Source organism: Haemaphysalis longicornis, unplaced genomic scaffold (genome assembly GCF_048455015.1).
Source record: "Haemaphysalis longicornis isolate Haplotype H1 unplaced genomic scaffold, Haemaphysalis longicornis Haplotype H1 scaffold_2, whole genome shotgun sequence".
Classification (NCBI taxonomy): Eukaryota; Metazoa; Arthropoda; class Arachnida; order Ixodida; family Ixodidae; genus Haemaphysalis; species Haemaphysalis longicornis.
This window is the reverse complement of record NW_027526295.1, coordinates 46,149,768-46,157,880: the sequence shown is the minus strand read 5'-3', so window position 1 is coordinate 46,157,880 and position 8,113 is coordinate 46,149,768.

Sequence of the window (8,113 nt, the reverse complement as noted above, 5' to 3'; positions counted from 1 at the left end):
CGGGGGGCCTGGTCCGCCGGGCACCCTTCTGGCATCCGACGAGGAGATGGATGTCACGCCGTTCCTGCCTGCTACGCAGCGCAAGGAGCGGCCTCCGATGTCCAAGCAGACAGAAAAGCCTAAAAATCCTAGAATAACAGCCCCGAAAGACGACACATGAACAAACACACACACACACTCCAGTTATTCTTAAACTTAAATAATGGGAACAGAAAACATCATCCAATGGAACTGCAGAGGCCTCCTTAAAAATCTTGACGATGTGTATGAAATTCTGCATGCCAGTCAGCCAAGTGTCATGTGTCTCCAGGAAACCCACCTCAATTCTAAACAAACAAATTTCTTAAATAGGTACATGGTTTTCAGAAAGGACAGGGTTGGCTGCACACACTCTTCAGGAGGTGTGGCAATTGTCGCCCGGAAATCCTTAGCCTGCCACCCTGTCACTCTGAACACTGTCCTTGAGGCTGTAGCAATCCGTACGATAATATTTAATAGGTTAATAACGGTATGCTCCATTTACATTCGTCCTGATTTTGCACTTCTGAGCTCTGATTTCGAGGGGCTGGTTGACCAGCTGCCCGAACCATACATACTAACAGGCGACCTTAATGCGCACAACTCTCTTTGGGGCTCCTCCAGAACGGATGCCCGAGGTCGCCTGATAGAGAAGTTTCTTACATCCTCCGGAGCATGCCTTTTCAACAAAAAACAGCCCACATACCATAACTTAGGACACAATACATACTCTCATCTTGACTTGGCTATTGGTTCCGCAGTTCTCTTTCCATGTCTTGAGTGGGGTGTGGGCACGGACCCATATGGTAGTGACCATTTCCCCACTTCATTAACGTATATAGGTATAGGCCCGAGCAGTCCATCTTCCCATAACAGGTTTAATGAATCCAAAGCAAACTGGAGTACATTCACAGAAACATCTAAACTACACCACACAACCGTAAAACACCTACACGTGGAGGAAGCCGCCCAACTCGTCACGGCACACATCCTCGACGCCGCCGAAAAGTCCATTCCCCAGGCCTCCAGTGGGTCCCGCAGCCCAAGGAGGCCCTGGTGGAACGAGGACTGCAGGCGGGCGCGAGAGGCCCAGAACAAGGCGTGGGGTGTCCTTCGCCGGTACCCCACGTCAGATAACCTCATTTCTTTTAAACGGGCAAAGGCTTTAGGGAAGCGAGTGCGTCGTGAGGCGAAAAGGGAGAGTTGGCGCACCTTCCTCACCTCCATCAACTCATACACTAATACACACATAGTCTGGACACGAATACGCAAGCTGAAAGGACAACAAAAAAACAGCCTGCCCCTGGTTAGCACAACAGGGGACACACTCGAAGACCAGGCCAACACACTTGCACAACACTTCGAACACGTGTCCAGCTCATCACACTACACAAACACTTTCATGAAGCACAAAACGTCTGCGGAAAAGAAGTCCCTGCGTGAAAGCAAGAAGTCGCACACTTCTTACAATTCTCCTTTTTCAATTCATGAGCTGAAGGTTGCTCTGAGCACATGTAAGCCTTCAGCTCCAGGTGCAGACAAAATCACATACACCATGATACAACACCTACACCCAAACACTCTTGAAACACTCCTACATCTATACAACAACATATGGCTTTCGGGGCACATTCCTCGCTCTTGGAGGGAGGCCATAGTAGTGGCTTTCCTGAAGGAAGGAAAGGACCCTTTCTCTCCTGCTAGCTATCGGCCCATCGCCCATACAAGCTGCCTTTGCAAGCTCTTCGAGAAGATGATAAACAGGAGACTTGTGTACTTCTTTGAGTACAACGGTATTCTCGAGGGCTGCCAGGCAGGCTTCAGGGCGGGGCGATCTACAAATGACCAACTTGTTGCCCTTGAATCATACATAAAGGACGCTTTCACCCACAAACAGTTTTGCACAACGGTATTTTTTGACCTTGAGAAGGCCTATGACACCGCTTGGCGTTACGTGATCCTAAGTGACCTAAAGTCTTTCGGTGTTTCGGGCCATATGCTCAACACCCTTGCTAGTTATTTGTCCGAAAGAACGTTTCGCGTGAGAGTAGGTAGCGCACTCTCAAGAGTTCATGGGCAAGAAAACGGCGTTCCGCAAGGTGGAGTGCTAAGCTGCACTCTGTTCATAGTTAAAATGAACTCCCTTGGGAAGGCATTGCCACCTACAATTTCTTATTCAATGTATGTAGACGACATCCAGCTATCTTTTAAATCATGTAATATGTCCATCTGTGAGCGTCAAGTCCAGCTCGGTGTCAAAAAACTTGCCAGCTGGGCAGACAAGAACGGTTTTAAAGTTAACCCAGAAAAAAGCACCTGTGTTGTCTTTTCCAGGAGGCGTGGGATCCATCTGCACCCAGACATTATCCTTAATGGCGTATCGATTCCTGTGAGGAAGGAACACAAGTTTTTAGGTGTGGTGCTGGATGAAAGGCTTACGTTCATCCCTCACATTAAACAATTGAAACATAAATGTCTAAAGGCTCTCAACATTCTTAAAATCTTGTCCCACCAGTCGTATGGAACGGATAAGCAACTCCTGTTACGTATTTTCACAAGTCTAGTGGGGTCTAGATTGGACTATGGGAGTGTTGTGTATGGGTCAGCCACTAAAACAGCACTTAAAATGCTCGACCCAGTGCTTCACTTGGGGCTTCGCCTATCTTGTGGCGCATTCCGTACGAGCCCTGTACAGAGTCTTTACGCAGAGTGTGACAAATGGTGCTTATCACACCAGCGAACCTATGTTGACTTGTTATATGCCTCTAAAATTTCATCAATGGACAACCATCCTTTTAAACCGGTTTTTAATGATACATCCACATCAAAACTCTTTTTAAATCGCCCGTCCATTCCTGTTCCCTTCTCGCTCAGAGTAAGGGACGAGGTCACTATTCATGAGGTCTCCTTTGTAGACACATTCAAGTCATCTATCACTGATCTTGTAGCACCATGGCATCTTCGTCCTGTTGCATGTGACTTGTCTTTCTTAAAATACAATAAGAACAGGACACCGAAAAGTGGGATTCTGCAGCATTTCATGTATGTGCAGGATAAATACAAGGCTGCAGAGTTTTTCAGCGATGCATCGAAAACGTTCACTGCAGTGTCTTGTGCGGCGCATGGGCCGAATTTTGAAGCATATTGAACCATGAATGTAAAGACAAGTATTTTTACGGCAGAAGCATATGGCATTTTTCTTGCTGTAAGTCACATAGTTGAACATCATATTCCTAAATCCATCATCTATACAGATTCACTAAGTGTCGTCCGTACATTGTCATCCGGAGAGTCCTCGAAAAACCATGTAGTTAACCTTGTCTTGAAATCAATTGTGCTGGCATATTCTTCAAACCTTGAGGTGACTGTGTGTTGGGTGCCAAGCCACTCTGGCATCGGCGGAAATGAACTGGCGGATGAAATGGCCGCCAATGCTGCACTCCGAAACACAGTAGACATAATAACACTACCTTACACAGACCTCAAGCCACACATAAGACAACACTTGCGCAGAACATGGCAAACACACTGGAATGAACAGACAGACAACAAACTACATGTAATAAAGCCACACTTGGGACGGTACACATCTGACTCGCACAACAGACACACGGAAGTCGCCTTGGGTAGGCTGCGGATAGGGCACACCCATGCAACCCACTCGTATCTGCTGACGGGATCTCCTAGACCCCAGTGCGGCAGGTGCGGAGAGGCCCTATCCGTAGTGCACATACTAATCACATGCAAGGCACTTCACACAAAACGACACAAACACTTCAGAGAACTCTACAGACAACATATTCCCCTACATCCATCTTTTTTCCTAGGTGACGATGCCATTGTTTCCGTCAAACGTGTGTTTGAGTATTTGTCAGAAGTCAAGTTTTTAAACCTCATTTCCTATCACGCATCATGAAATCTGGCCCTTTACACCAGCCATCCTCACTGTCTTTTATTGATTTTACTTTTGTTCTTGCTTATTGATTTCAGTGTCTAAGTTCTCACCTCTCATATTTAACCACTGTTTTGGCGCTCTTTGCCCTAGTTGGCCTTGCGCCATTAACATCCAACCATCATCATCAAAATTTTCAAGTAACGCAAATATTAGCCCAAGCTACGAGAAATACCGCGCACACTGCCAACATTCTTGACTTGATCCTCATGTCCGACCCAAGTTGTATCCAGGCAGTACATTACCTAAAGGAAATTAGCGATCATAAAGTTATCTTGGCATTTTTTCAATCATCATTTCAGACAGAAAAACCGACGAGGAAGCATATTAAACTTTATGAAAAAGGCAACTATGAAAGATTTACCGCTGAACTCGAAGAATTATATTCTTTTTCGAGCAAGGTTATTGCGACCGCTCAGTAGAACAAAACTGGAAGCTGTTTTCTGATAAAATGCAAGAATTAATTGACAATTGTGTTCCAACGGTAACTATTCAAAGCAAACAGTCAGCGCCTTGGTTCTCCAACTCCATTAAAAAGGAAATAAGTAGAAAGAAAAGATTGTTTAGGAAAGCAAAGGCAAGAAATGATCGCCCCACGTGGCAAGCATACCAAAGTGCGGTAAAAAAGCTTTCAAAAACCATTCGCGCTGCCAAGCAAAACGTCTTCGAGATAACACTAACAAATATGTTAAAAAATAACCCGAAGCAATTTTGTAAGGCCGTCAACCCATCTCCTCCAACCGCGATAAGGCTCTATGACGACAAGAATGATGAACTAACCGATAGAGACACTGCTATCACATTGAACAGGGCGTTTTCTTCAGCATTCATGACAGAAACAGATATGAACCCCTCCCGCTCCTCACAACCAGTAATTTCAGAACCGATGCCCCCGATTTCAATCACGCCCAGCGGAATTCTTAGCATAATTAAAAATATGAAACTGTCGTCCGCCACCGGACTAGACGAAATAAACTCAAAAATTCTGAAAAATGTTAAGGTTCCTGTCAGTGCCATTTTTGCTTTGCTCTTCGCTCAATCCTTGTCATCTAGCTGTGTTCCCATTAAATGGAAACTAGGGAAGATTGTTCCTACCTTTAAGAGTGGCAACAGATCATCACCTCTGAACTATCGACCCATCTCAGTAACATCCGTTCCATCAAAAATTATGGAACATATAATTTTCACGCATATCATAAATCACCTTCAGCGCAATAACTTCCTTTCTATCTCACAGCATGGGTTTCGTAAGGGACTATCCTGCGAAACACAACTTGCCGCCTTCACCCATGATTTACATGTTAATCTCGACAGCAATATCCAAACAGATGTAATTTTCCTTGATTTTGAAAAAGCATTCGACAAGGTACCTCATCGCCGTCTAATGTACAAACTATCGCTGCTAAATGTAGATTCATTTGTATTCAACTAGATAGAAAACTTCCTCAGAACAAGAAAGCAATTCGTAGTAGTAAATGCCGCGCAATCTAACACAACCCCTGTTCTTTCCGGCGTGCCACAAGGTACGGTACTTGGCCCGCTGCTGTTTCTTATTTATATTAATGATCTGCCTTCCGACATTACTAACAACATTCGTCTCTTTGCAGATGATTGTGTGCTATATGCCAAAATTACTTGTAACCAAGACCAACTTACCTTACAATCTGACCTAATTACTATTGCAAACTGGTGTAAAAGTTGGCAAATGTCACTAAACGTTTCCAAGTGCAAATTAATGTCTTTTTCACGACGCGCGAGTCCGTTAACTTTTAATTACACACTGTCAGGCTCCTCCTTACAATCCACAAAGTCTTATAAGTACTTAGGTGTTCACATCAAGAATGATCTCTCCTGGACCGTCCACATAAACAAGTTAATCGCCAGCGCTAGTAAATCTCTTGGGTATCTGCAGCGTACAATGAAACTTGCTCCTTTTCACTTAAAACTGCTAGCCTATAAAACCCTAATCCGCCCTAAATTAGAGTATGCAGCCGCCATATGGGATCCGCATCAGAAGTACCTAACCGATAACATAGAAGCAATTCAAAACCGCGCTGTTAGATTCACTTTCTCGGACTACTCATCATTTACTAGTGTCACAGACCTGAAATCACGCGTAGCTCTTCCTCCCCTCAGCCACCGCCGGAAGCTTGCGAGGCTGGCATTATTTCACTGGTTTTATCATTCTTTATCACCCAACAATTACATCGTGCCGAAACCCCATGCATCTAGCCGAAGCAATAATGAACTACAAGTAACATACCCTCGCCCCCGTACTAACACGTTTGCGCAGTCATTTTTTATTCACACTACAAAGGAATGGAACCATCTTCCAGATCACGTGGTTCAATTAAGAAACCTTGACCAGTTCAAGTCGTCGCTTACAGCGCCCGGGATTGTGTGATATATTGGTGCCGTTTCTTTGTTTGATGCCCTTCGCTTTATGTCTGCTATTTCCAGCTTAGTCTTTTTATTCGTTGTTTTCATCATATTTGTGCTTCAGCCTTACCGCTAATGCATTGCGTATTGATACTATATCCGTGTCCACTGAAGTTTACATTTTTGTACATTTTTTGGATCCAACGTTGTGCATTTTATTTTTGTTATCATGGAGCTAATGTCACCCTTCTATGCTCGTACCAAGTGTATTTTTGTACCACCCCTCATGTAATGCCTCCACTGCGGAGGCCCTTGAGGTATTAAAATAAATAAATAAATTTATTTGTGACCGCCAGGTTGTCGTTGCCGGAAAGCACTCACGGCAATGTCTTGACCATGCAAATGAATGAATGAATTTATTGTCAAGAAAAAGGAAAGGAAAGACCACCAGCAGGCGTAAATTGTCACACCTAGGGGTGGACACCGGAACGCCTGCTGATGTGGCGGTTGGGGCAGAGGATGACATATTCGTAGAGAGGAGAGAAAGTTGATAGAGGTGACATATTTACAGAACACAAGGGAGAGAGGGGCATATTTAATAGGTAACACACACTCACACACCCACACAAAGTCTGGAGTAGGGACAAAAAAAAGGAACTTGTAAAAGTTCACACAGTCACTGTGCCAGAGAGTAAAGGGCCAGGCGGAGCCCTGAGGCATCCAGGTAGCCGCCTAGTGCCTCGTGGACGCTGTTCCTCTCCCTGGTGTTGTCCGCACGCCATAGTACCTCGTCTAGCGGCTAGCAGTTCTGGCCTCCCTGCCGCATACTCGGGGCACTCGAAGAGCAGGTGCGGCAGGGACTGGACAGGTGCGCGGCAGTGCCGGCAGGCAGGGCTGTCGGCCAGCCACAGGCGGTGCTTTCGTTCCGCCGTCCACACCGCCCCCCCCGCGGAGGCGCAGGATTGCGGAACGCTGCTGTCGGGGCAGCCGTGCAGCCCGCACAGGTGGTGGGGCCTCTCCAGAAGCCAGCCGTGGGTCCGGGTGCTGTGCCCTCATGTGCCGCTGTATAAGCAGGCGGGAGTCGTCTGCCGCTGCCTGGGCATCCGTGGCCGCGGGCGTCAGCTCGTGGGCCTCGGCGGCAAGCTCGTCCGCCCGCTCGTTGCCCTCGAGCCCGATGTGGCCGGGAACCCACTGCAGCCGCAGCCGGGCACCCCTGCCTGCCAGCCGCTCCGCCTTCTCGCGCACTCCTCGAACCAGTGGGGAGAGTGGGTCGCCCTCCCGGATGCGCAGCAGAGCCAACCGGGAGTCGCACAGCAGGGCACAGCGCTCGGGTGCGGGCTCCAGCTCCAGCAGCAGGTCCAGGCCCAGCTGGACCCCCACAAGCTCTGCCGTGGCCGAGAATGCGGTGTAGTGCAGCCGGGCCTGCCGAGTGGCCTCCCCCAGCCCGGCGGCCGCTGTAGCGGAGCCCTGCCGCTGCCGCGAAGAGCCATCCGAGTACGCCAGGGTGTGGCCCTCCAGGTCTTTCCAGACGACGGCCCGGGCCAGCTGCAGCAGCCCGCAGTGGGGCGTTTGCCGCTTGCGGCGCAGGCCCGGAATCTCCAGGTGCAGCTCGGCCACCAGGTCCTGAGGGCGGCTGGAGGGCCCCAAGTCTGTCATGCCCACCACCTGCTCGTACCGGGCCAGCTTGCGCCCCATGCGCGAGTGCCGGTGGGCGCGCAGCCGCTGCAGCAGGGGGCCGCCCCCCTCGGCTCGGCGTAGCCGGTC